The sequence below is a fragment of the Myodes glareolus genome, chromosome 8 (genome assembly GCF_982192425.1).
Source record: "Myodes glareolus chromosome 8, mMyoGla1.1, whole genome shotgun sequence".
NCBI lineage: Eukaryota > Metazoa > Chordata > Mammalia > Rodentia > Cricetidae > Myodes > Myodes glareolus.
The window spans coordinates 31,297,010-31,309,243 of NC_142033.1; the positions used below are offsets into that span (position 1 = coordinate 31,297,010).

General features: G+C 38.0%; 1 protein-coding gene across 9 annotated transcripts in view; it reads left to right on the forward strand.

Moving 5' to 3' along the window:
* Clock (clock circadian regulator) overlaps nucleotides 1-12,234 on the forward strand; it is an 82,786-nt gene that overhangs the window by 13,649 nt on the left and 56,903 nt on the right. For all 9 annotated transcript variants that reach the window (XM_085691755.2, XM_085691753.2, XM_085691759.2 and 6 more), the window contains one exon: nucleotides 9,217-9,301. The gene's annotated coding sequence lies outside the window, so the exon portion shown is untranslated. The remainder of the gene's footprint in view (nucleotides 1-9,216; nucleotides 9,302-12,234) is intronic.

The following is a 12,234-nucleotide window of genomic DNA, read 5'->3' on the forward strand; positions in this document are numbered from 1 at the left end:
CTTATGGCGCAGTACCTGTGAGCAGCACCACTCCCTGGGACTAAGCCTCTAACACATGAGCCCCAGGAACCATTTTATATCCATGCGATAACAGAATGAAAAATAACTGAAATTCAAATGTGCTCTTTTTTAAAATCAATCTCTGAAGTTTTCTCAATTTCCTCTGAAAAATAAGGGCTATAATTTTCCATTTCCTGTGATGGAGGTTATCTGCAAAAGGCTGAATAGTGGAATAAGAGTTAATTGTCAGGTTTTAGACAGAGTAATGATTACCATGTTTTATAGTTTGAGTATTTTACATGTAAACGCAGTATTATTTGTACACTTTCTGTTTCTCCATTGTGCGATAAGTTCCCTGCTACAGCTCCAGTTCACGTCAGAGGTCTACCCACTGCCAAGTTCGGCGTGCTAGCTGCTTACTTCTCTGTGACTCATAAGCTAAGACTGTGACATATAAAAAAGGTGAAATTCAGATTTCAGTGTTGATTTTACTCAGATGTAGCCTCTCTTGTTTTATGTGGACTGTGTATAACTACTTTTAAACTATAGTGACTATACAGTGGTAGCAGCAGGAACTTTAGGACCCTTCTTCAAGACCGTCCTTTGCAGAATACGTTAGCTGACCCCTTACTTCTCTGACAAAACACTTAATAAAAGCAACTCAAGGAAGGAAAGGAGATTTTATTCTCCTTCGCAGTTTGAGGGGTACAATTGTTTTGGTGGGGAAGGCACGGCAGTGGGACTCTGAGGAAGCTGTCACATTGTGTCTGCAGTCAAGAATCAGAGAAACCAGCATGAATGTTGATGCTCAGCTCACTTTCCCCGTTGTCTCTTTTATTCAGCCTAGGACTCACCCCGTGGGCAGCACCACCTACCTTTAGTGTGAGCCTTTCCTTTAGGTGAACCTCTGCGGAAACACCCTTATAGGCACGCTCCCAGCTGTGTCTCCTCTCTCTTCTAAGTCCAGTCAAGTTGACAGTGAAGATTAATTACACCCTTGCTCTGTGCAGTAGGAGTATTTGTAGGTCAATTGCTAGGGTTTATAAGGTATGGGAGTAGGGGAAGGTTGACAACTGGAGGTAACGGTCAGGTACCAGCTCTTAGTGACTGACTTAGACTCTTTTTTTATCCTGGGAAGAGTAACCCATATTAATTAGACTAACTTGTGTTTCTTTTTTAAAGTAGGGAATAAATTAAGAGAATATATTCACTAATGAGTATATATATTCACTAGTGAGTGAATATATATATTTAATTATTTAATATGGAAATTTTAAGTTTTTACCATGTTTTAAAGTCGTCTTAATATTTTACATGTAAATGCCTGTATGTATCATTTACACATTTTCTATTTTTCCATAATATGTGGTGATAGCCCGTTCATTTTATTAAGTGAAAGAATTGATATTATTTGGAAACCACTTAATGACTGACTCAGTTATTAAAACTAGTACATTAAAGATGAAGGTGCACTGCCCCATGGATGACTTAGAGAATGATTTTGAGGAACTAACTGAAGTTAGATACAGGCAGTCCTATACTACTAGAAGAAAGACCAGGATTTTAGTATTTACCTCTGTTGTTCCTCTGGAACACTCGATAGCAACTGGGCATATCCATCTCTCTGAATCCAGTTCCTTTTTGAAAAATAGGAAAAAAGAAATTTTCTGGCTGTAGGCGTTTGGGAATTTGTTACAATTATTCATTGTACGAGTTTTGCTCTCCACTGATTGATCTCCCACAGCTAGCAATAACTTGGCACATGGTTGACTATTTAAGTATTAGTTGAGTGGAAGAAAAAAGACTGGTTGAGGTTCCATGTCTCTCAGATAGGCACGATCACAGTAATGCCAGCTTCTCCAAAGGTTTGCTTTTGGGGATTTGATGAGTTTTTGTTAACTAGAGTAACATTTTGATGGAAATAGAAATTTTCTTCAGATCTGTTATTTATAGAATGCTATCAGTTCATTGACTAGATTTATTGGTATACTTAATTATATAACATTTTATGAATGCTTTAAATGGCAAGGTTAACTGCTATTTTAGCCTCTAAGAAACAGAGGAACTAATTCATTGTAAAACCTTAGTGTGCGTGCACACACACACAAACACACTCCTCATTTGAGAAATTTGGAAAATTCATGTAAGTTTTCTGAACTTCCCCTAACTCTGCACCAAACCTCATTTTATAATGGAACTTGTCTACACAGCTTCTTCAGCAGTTTACAGCATGGAAAGATAGTGTGCAGGAGTTTTAGTGAAGGAACACTGTTCCAGATTATGAAAATGATTGGTAAGTGAAAGTAGAAAAAGAAAACAAACATTTATCCGTCTCCTTATACAGATTATGTCCCAGGATTACACAGTTGGTAAGAGAGAAATTGTATCTTTAGAGGAATCGCAGCTATAAGAAATGCTAGAAAATGACAGGCCTTGTGGATTTAATCATCAATGACTCTGAAGATACTATGGGAAAATTGGTTGTGAAATGTGTAAAATACAGTGGCTAAAGCAGAATCCATAAACCTTTTTAACTAGGCACTCTGGCTAGGAGACAAAAGACAACCCTGACAAGTAAATAGTAGGATCGAGCTGGGAAGGAAGTCGGCGCGAAACAGCTGTGCATGGATGAGGAGGCGCGGATACACTAGAAATCGGTAGTGAGGACTCCGGGAAAGGCGCTCTCCTCACTTTCTTTCCCCGTCTACCCTGAAACAGGGTTATGGTTTCATTGCCATGGTAGCATATACATTCATAAAGGTGAAGGAAAGTGTCTCTGGCCTGAAGAAGTGGGAAAGCTCCTTGGAAGCTGGACCATGATTTGGAAATCCTAAGAAAAGACAACTCTGTGTGTGTGTCCAAATCCACAAGGGCCCCAACCACATTCCAGGTACTTGAGTTCAGAGCAGAATCCGAAAATCAGAGAAGTGCCCTACAAGATAAGCCATAGCTCGAGTTATGCATACAGATAGTGACCCCAAGCAGTAAAACCAAAGCTACCCCCATGTAACTCTACTTAGAAACTGTGGTCTAAACTTAAAGTCATGTTCCTAAGAGAGCCTTACTAGAGCCTACAGTCCCATGGCCAATATTCGGAGTATCAAGAATGTACTGCAAATTCTTGCTGTACAAAGAAAAAAAGGAAATTATGATTCTTTTTAAGGAAACCATGAGAGGAGCCAGAAAATAGAATTACAAGAAAGTCCTTAAACAAGCCTTGAGTTAAAACTAAGCACTTGATGTGAATGGAAAAATAGGGTATAGGATTTGCTTCTGATATTTGAAAAATTTTCCTGAAAATCAGAACATGAATCAAATCAAATTTCAGAATTGAAAAATGTAATATGTGAAGTATAAATTCACTGTGTGGGTTCAGCACAATGGAGAATGACAGGAAAGCGTGAACTTGAGATAAATCAGTAGAAACCTGCAGGCTGTATCTCCTCCATGTAGGTCTGCACTATAACCTAGGTTCGTGTTGTGCTCTCTGCTTTCTGCTCATGGAGTAGTGTGCTGTGTGCACATCTGCATGTTCCCCAAGTAATTGCTCCTTAGTGGCTGCAGAGATCAGTGTGCAGTTTGAGCCTTGTCACTCCACTGGTTCAGAGGCAGCCATTACTTGCCATTAAAAAGACTAAATACAAATATGTAATTATTAGAGTGAAGAGAAAATATTATGGCCCTTATTTTCTAAATAATCTGTGGTTCTGAATGTTTACTTAAACTAGTCAGATGGCTGTGAATTTGCTTGGCCTACTTGGTTGTACAAAAGTGATTTGGCACTTAACACAAGTTTTAATAAATCAGAGTAGCTGTCATTTTAGTGAAGTGATTATGCTGAAAAATATTCAGAGGACTTTTCAAGCCTTGAAAAGGGGTTTATTTACTGTGGGTGATGTTTTAAGTATAGCCTTGTTGATGGGATGGGTATACACATAATGAATATGTTGGAGTTCACTGCTGTGGGCGGAGGATGGATGGTGTGTTGTTTTCACTGGTGACATGGAATTGTACATGTGTGTGTTTCTTATCAGAGTTACATAAGAGCATTTTCATACTAATATGTAATGTACTTTGAGCAAGTGTGTGTGTGTGTGTCTAATACTTGTTTTTGTACTAATAAGCAAGCTCTAAGCCTTGTGTTTTAGTAGTAGTGATGAACAGATCAGATTTCCTAGCACACCTGAAGACTTGTGCACTGATGAAAGGCTGTCCTTCTTTTAGGTCGGTACAGGTTTTCACCTTCATCTTTGGGGACCCATCTAAGAAATCCACAAACATTTGGCTTTTTAAGTTAATGGACTCTTACAAAATTTGTGGTTTAGTTAAATTTGGGTATCTGTTTCACACTTAAATCACATCACATCTTTTTAATGTGCATTGAGAAGTTAATGCCATTTTTTTGAAACATGACATAATAATGAAGTAATTTTTTTAGAAGAGAAAAATAGGTCTCATATTTATTTGGACACTATACAAACAGGAGATTTAGGTAATATTTGTAGAGATGTATTGTTGAGTTGTTGAAATGGTCATGTTTTATTAAGAGAACTTGCTACAGGAAGCTTCTACTACCACAGGCTTGATTCATAAACCTGGTTTGGGGTGTGGTTTTAAAGAATATTGCTTGAGTTTTGTATCATACCAGCTAAACTTTAGCTCTACTTTTGATTAATGTTTGTATCAGGAAGCAAAATTTGTGGTATCAACAGACAAAATTCTAAAGTAGGTCACGAATCAACATGTTATTAGATTATAAACAAGTTACAGTTTTAATTTATAAATTATAGAGAATTTATAATTTTACTTTTTACCTTAAGGTTTTTTGTTGTCCTTTGATAATTAGCAATAATTAAATCAAGTTAAAAGAATTTCCCTCCTTTGTGTGATGTCAATACATAGGAAAGTAATTTTTTGCTCATGTGTTTGTCCTTTGAAATAACTTGTATTTTATCTTCCTTCTTACATGTAGGTCGAGCTATAGTATTAGACACCAAATTCATAAAAAGATAAAAAGAATACTTCAGCTTTCTAATTATAAAAAGAATGTGTTTTCATGAAGGATATTTTACAATATACAAAAGAAAATGTGAAAACCATTGTGCTTAAAACATCTCAGAAGCCATCATATGCTGTAGCTTTGATTTTGTTTTGGTCCCACTCTAAGTACAATTGGACATACAATTTTTTTCTAGCGTTAGTGTTGTATGAAGGCTACTTGTTTGTTCTTGGCTGACCAGAACCAAAATAATCGCACAGAAACTGTATTAATTAAATCACTGCTTGACCTTATTAGCTTATGCATATTTCTAGCTCACTCTTACTTCTTAAATTAACCCATTTCTATTACTTCATATTTTACTCAGAGGTTCATGGCCTACCGGCAAGGTTTCACCTTACGGCTTTCATCTTTCTCTTCTGGTGGTTTCATGGCGTCTTCCGACTTGGCCTTCTTCCTCCCAGCATTCAGTTTAGTTTCCCTCACCTACCTGCCCCGCTATAGACCCAAAGCAGCTTCTTTATTCATTAACCAATAAAAACAACACATAGACAGAAGGACTTCCCACAGCACTTTAGTTTAAGTAATATTTTGGTGAATATAAAACTTATGGTGCTTCTGGTTGTCTATTTCCCAAAGTGAAATTATGGGGTCAAAGGATCTGTATATTCTCAGATTATTTATGTGTCTGAGTCCCTTCTCTCCCTTTAAAAGTCAGAGTCTGGTGTAACCCAGGCTAGCCTTGAACTTAGTATGTACTGAGGGAGGATGCCTTTTATTACTTTTAACCCTCCTGCCTTCACTTCCTGAGCGAGTGTTAGAATTACAAACAGGCACTATCATGCTTGGCTTATTTGGTGTGTCATCAAACTAGGGCTCCATGTTTCATAGGCAAGTGCTACCAACTGAGCCACGGGTTTTCCTTTAAGAAGAGCAAATTCCTGGCTGGGGCTGTAACTCAGTTACTAGAGCACTTAGTAAGTAAGCGAGTAAGTGTGGCAGCCAGAACTTGAGGCAGCTGGTTCCATTGAAAGCTCTTTGCTCAACTACCCGTTTCTTTTGCATGCAGTCCAGGACCCCAGCCTAAGGGATGATGCTGCTCACATCATAGTGGGTCTTGGCACCTAAGTCACCCAAATGTCCAGAATCCCTCATAGGAACATCCAGACTCACTTCCTGGTGAGTCTGTATCCTGTGAGAAAGACAGTTAGTGCTATCCATCATGGACACATAGGACTTTCTCTATGCTTCTGTTTTTCCTTTAGATTTTTGTTAAGAAGGTCATGCTGGCTTTGTGGAATCTCTTTGGAAGAGTTTGAGAAGAAAAGGTGTTAACCCAGTCATGATTTGATAGAACCAGTGAAGCCAGTTTGGTTTTTCTTTGTGAGTAGTTTTTGGTTATCGAGTCAGTGTATTTATCTGTTTAGATTCCTTTCATATTTAAGTCTATGTGTGTAGAAGTTTGTCCAGTTTTTTTGTCTGGTTTGTGGTGGTTGTGGTAATATCTTACAGTTCCGTGTCTGTGGCTTCAGTTCAATTGTCTCCTATTTCTGATTTGATTTATCTGAATCTGCTTCATAGAATTGGACATAAATTCATTTGATTTTTTTTTTTTAAGGCTTACCTTTGTTGATTTTGGGGGTGGGTCTTATTTCTGGTTGATGTTTATTTCCTTCCTTCAGCAGACTACAGACTTGGTTATTTTTCTTTCTGGTTCTTGGAGGTTTCTTAATTTTCCTTTTTCAGAGCTTGATGTTGGACCCAAGACTGTGAGTGCATCAAGCAAGTGCCCTTCAGAGAGCTGCACTCTGGGTGTGGTAGTTTTTATTGTGGGTATTTTAGTACCTCTCTAAAATGTCTATTCCTTTACATTTGATGTGCTTTTGTTTCTCTCAAAATACTTGATCATTTCCTTCTTGATTTGGTCTTTAGCTCTATGGTTATCTAGTAATGTATTGTTAAATTTGCACATTAGTAAATTTCTGTTTTTATTCTAATGTGGTTGGAAAGCATACTTCAGACTTAAATTTGTTAAAGCTTGTTTTATGATCTAACATGTGACTTGTTCTACAGACTTTTCAGTGTATTTGAGAAGAGTGTACATTCTGTGACTGTGAATGAAATATTTTTTGTGTTTGGTCTGTAATGTAAGTTTGCTTTTATTTTTCATCAGCATGAACTGTCCATTATAGAAACCTTTTGTTTTGTTTCTCTTCACGCTGCTTTTTTTATTTGGATGCTTTGTTGGTGGGAGTGTACATCGTGATTGCTGTAGCTTTTGAGTGAAGTGACACTTCCATGTTATGTATAATGTTTATCTTTGTAAGTATGGCCCTGTGTGCCTGGTTTTGGTTGTCACTTCCCCTTTGTGGAATATGTCTCTCTGTCCTTTTTAGTTCTAGCCCATATATACTTTTAAATCTAAAGTGAGGCTTAAGATATTACATGGTTGGATCTTCCCTATTTTGAATTCATTCAGCTGTTCTCTGTCTCTCATTCTAGGACAGCTACTCTTACACGTGATATACTCGTACACTCTTAGGTTCGTGTAATCCCTTGTTTTCCAGTTCACTAGCTTCTTTCTCCTTGCCAGTTTCATCTGCATTTATTTTGTTCTCTTTATGTTATTTTGCTTTCACTGTTTTCACATTTCTTTCTGTGTATCCATAGAAATATCTGTTATTGTCATACATAGTAAATAAAATGTGGCCGTCTCTCTAGGCTGGAAACTTGAATTACGTGCAGGAATTCGAGTCATTTGCTCTCCTCCTGCTTTACATTACTGATGTCACATCTTACGTTTATTTATTTATATTATATGCCCATTAGGATTTTTGTGTAGTTTTTAAAAAATATATGGTTCAGTTTCTGTAGAGAATTAAAAGTGATTTATCTTACTTATAGATTTTTTCTGTCTTTTCTTTTATTAAAAAGAGATTTTTTTATATAATATATTTTGAATCTGATTTCCGTCCTCTGAGATTTCCCATACCTTCCTATTGGAATCCACACCCTTTCTGCTCGCAGGCATCTACATAATAATAATAATATAATAATAATAGCAAAAACAAATAGAACAGGACAAACAGAAGAAATTAATAGCCCAGGAAAAAAAAACACAGCTTACACTAAGATGCAGAGACACATTTTTTTTAAAGATTTATTTATTTATTATGTATACAACATTCTGCTTCCATGTATGCCCGCACGCCACAGGAGGGTGCCAGATCCCATTACAGATGGTTCTGAGCCACCATGTGGTTGTTGGGAATTGAACTCAGGACCTCTGGAAGAGCAGCCAGTGCTCTTAACCACTGAGCCATCTCTCCAGCCCCTCAGAGACACATTTTTGTTCACACAAGAATTCCCTAAAAACACAAAACCAGAAGCCAGAATACACACACACACACACACACACACACACACACACACAGCCTTGTCAAAACCTTATGAGACAGAGACCCTTCAAAATGCTATTGAGTTCATTCTGTATTGGCCATCTCCTGCTAGGTATGGGACTTGCCCTTATGTCCCCAGACTCCATTGGAGAGAACTGATTTGTCATTTTTGAGTGGTTATCAACTGAACCATAGCTTCTGGGTTTGGGGTGGAGGCTTCTGTACATTTCTCCTCTCCGCTCTGGCACCCCATCTGGTGAAGACTTGTGCAGACCCTGTGCCTGCTACCATGGCCTCTGTGAGGTCATATGTCCATCGGCCACTGTGTTTAAAAGGCCTTGTTTGCTTGGTGTTCTTCATCCACTCTGCCTCGGACAGGGTTCCCTGAGCCCTGAGGGGAGGGGTTTCCATGGAGACATTTCGTTTAGGACTGAGAATTCTAAAGTCTTTTGCTTTTTCTTCACATTGTCTGCCTATGGTTCTCTGTATTTCTTTTCATTTGCTACAGCAGGAAACTTCTCTGATGATGGCTAAACAAGACACTGATCTATGAGTATATGAGTAGAACATTGATAAAAATCATTTTATGGGTATATTCCTTTAGCAAAAGAATAGTATTTGGTTTTCCCCTAGGCTCCTGGCCTTATTTGTAGCTTTAAAACTATTTTTTTTATGGAATCAGTTTATAGAATTTCAATTTTATTGTTCATTTTTATAACAAAGTTCTAAATCTTCTATGTTTAAGAATTAATTTAAATGTTTTTGTGTTAAAACCGTATGTAAGTTGAATAGAGTAACGTTTCTTTCTTGTTTAAATAGGGTTCTGATAGTCGGTCATACAGAGGAAGGCCTTGAACACGTGGATTTTGGAGAATCTGTTCTAAAAGTGTAAAAAGTGCAAAAGGTAAAGGCATCTTATAATGTTCTATTGTATTGATTTTTCCCAGAAAAAAAAATGTGTAAAAGGACTTAGAAATTACATGGCATGCTCATTTGAGGAAAGCATTATTTAAAAAATTTTGCTTTTGTGTTAAGTCCAACTCAGACAATAGTTACTGTTTATGTATTACTTTAATTAATGATTACATGATGGTTAATAAGACTACAGCTATCTCTGTCTCATGAAGATTGCATTTTAAAGGAAGACAAGCAGTAAACAAACTATTAGTGGTACCAAAAGAATTAAAATGGACAGTAGACTGGGGTGGCTTTCATAGCATTAGCCAGAGACAGCTGTGTTGAAAATGTGTTGTGAATGAAATGGCAGGTGCTAAGCCATGTGTGACTCTGAAAGAGAAAAAGAAACTACATTGGCAGGAGGAAAAGAATGACTGGGTGCTTAAAGAACAGAGTGTAAATGTGGCTGGAGTGTGCCCTAGATACTGCAGAGCAGACATGAAGATCAGCCTGCACAAAAAGGAACTGAGGAGTAAAGCAGATGGCGAGAGAACAGTCAGGTGCTCTGATTGAACTCTGTGCTATTCTGGACACCTCAGAAACCTATAGAAGAGTGTGGTGCTGGGGAGTCAGCTCACTGGGCAGAGTGCTGGCTGTGCAAGCATGAGGGCTAGCCTGAGCTCACAACCCTAGCTCTCACATAGAAACAGACAGACAAGCAAACAAAAAACTTGTGCCATTGTATACCTGTAAGCCCAGCACTTGTGGGTGGAGACAGGTGATTCCCCAGAACTCCCTGGCCAGATTAGCTAAATTGGTGAGCTTCAAGTTAAGTCAATCTCTGTTTCAAAATGTTAGATAGAGAACAATAGAAGAAAACATGGTGTCAAACTCTGGTTTACACATGCACTTACATGTGCATATACATAACATACACTACATACTATGCACCCACACAAACTGTAGCAAATGCCTTTTGGGGAGGCAGGGAAAGGATCCAAAATTTGAGGTCAGCCTGGGCCCTGTGATAATTTGTCAGGAGACAGCGGAGTCGGGGCGGGGGGGGAGTCTATATTTAAGGCTTCGAAGTTGGAAATAATAGAGTAAGAAAATGTATTTAGGAGTTATTGGCATAAAGAAGTGCTTGAGTGTTTTGCATTCAGTTACCTAGGAAATGTATTCAGCCATAGTACGCAATGATAATTGTCATAGGAAGTGTATTCAGCTCTAGTTCACACTGATAGTTATCATAGGAAATGTATTTAGCCCTAGTTCACACTGATAGTTATAGGAGCAGCGATGTCATTAAAATGAATACAAAAGCTGGAAATGTTCTGCAGTAGAGAAGAAGAAATGATTAAGTCAGTACAGAAATGATGGCTACGTCACATCCACCAAGGGATCGTCTAGAGAATCAAGGAAGCAGCCTCTGCATATAGCAGTACAGTGTTTGTGAATTCAGATAAGCGGTCCAGTGGAGGCTCCAGGAGTCCAACAATAAGAGTGACGAGAAAGAGTAAGGACATCTAGACTGCAATGGCAAACAGCTCAGCTGAATTTCACGCCTTGAAATCTCCTTAGAGCCAGTGTGTTAGCTCCCTTGTCCCTGTGGTGCAGTGCCCAGCATAAGTTACTGTAAGACAGACTTCTTGATTATTATTTTGGATTCTGGGTTCAGTAGACCATGGTTATTTGCTTTTGGGTGTCTGGGCTCATTGTGAAGTTGACCATTAAGGCTGCAGGAACATGAAGCAGAAGAGAAGGCAGTACACAGGAAGAGGCCAGGGCAAGACAGCCTAGGATCTGGCTGCCATTGACCTGCTTCTGCTCACTAGGCCTCACCTCCTACCTTTTACCACCTGTCAATAATACCTTCGTATCATGAGTCAGTCAGAGCATCAATCTGCTCATTATGTTAGAACGCTTAGGATATATTTGACTCTGGAACTATCCTGGAGACACACCCAGAGGTTTACTTCATTAATCTCTTAGATTAGTGGCTCTAAACCTGTGGTCACAACCCCTTTGGGGGGTCTAATGACTCTTTGACAGGGTCACCTAAGACCATCGAAAAATACCGATATTTACATTATGTTTTATAACAGTAGCAAAATTACAGTTACGAAGTAGCAAAGAAAATAATTTTATTGTTGGGTGTCCCCAAAACCATGAGGAACTATACTACAGGTTGCAGAATTAGGAAGGTTGAGATCCACTGTCTTTGATGTTTCTTAATCCGGTAAAGTTGACCAAGATTAACCAGTCACAGCTAAATACAGAAAAATAGTTTTGCAATTGATACAAATTCACAAGGACAGAGAGAATGGGAGAGAAAAAAAAATGGACCTCAGAAAGCTAAAGGAAGTGTGGTAAATTTCTTATACTAGCAGTGGAGGTCTGAGGAACTTCTTGTCACCAGAGAGCCTCTGAAATCGCCATGAATTTCAGAACCCTCTTTTATTTCTGAAGTGAAAGCGATGGTGGTATTAAACAGAGTGATTTGTTGCACATATACTGAAGAGATTTCTTTCTTCTGACTCTGAAATGTGTGTTATTCCTGATATTCCCAGAAGTCTGATTATTCTTTAGTAAGTGTAAAATAAGTAAAAGCTAAATGGAAGGGTTGATAAATAAAAGCAATATGTGAAGAGTAGAGAGAAAAGTTAAAAATTGAATAAAGTGATTAAACTGTCTTTTATCCTTCATATTCAAGTAAGATTTCCAAAAAATCAAGGAAACAAAAAGTAACTAGAGAATGATGTGAGAAACCTTGCTTGACTGACATAAAGTATCGCCTACAGAGTGACTGCTACAGCTAGAAAAATAAATAGAAAATGGTTACATTAGCATTAACTTTTAGAACAGAAGGTTGCTTTCAGGGAGAAAGAAGTCGGTTACATAAGAAAGGATTAATAATCAGAGCAGTATTGGACTTGAGAT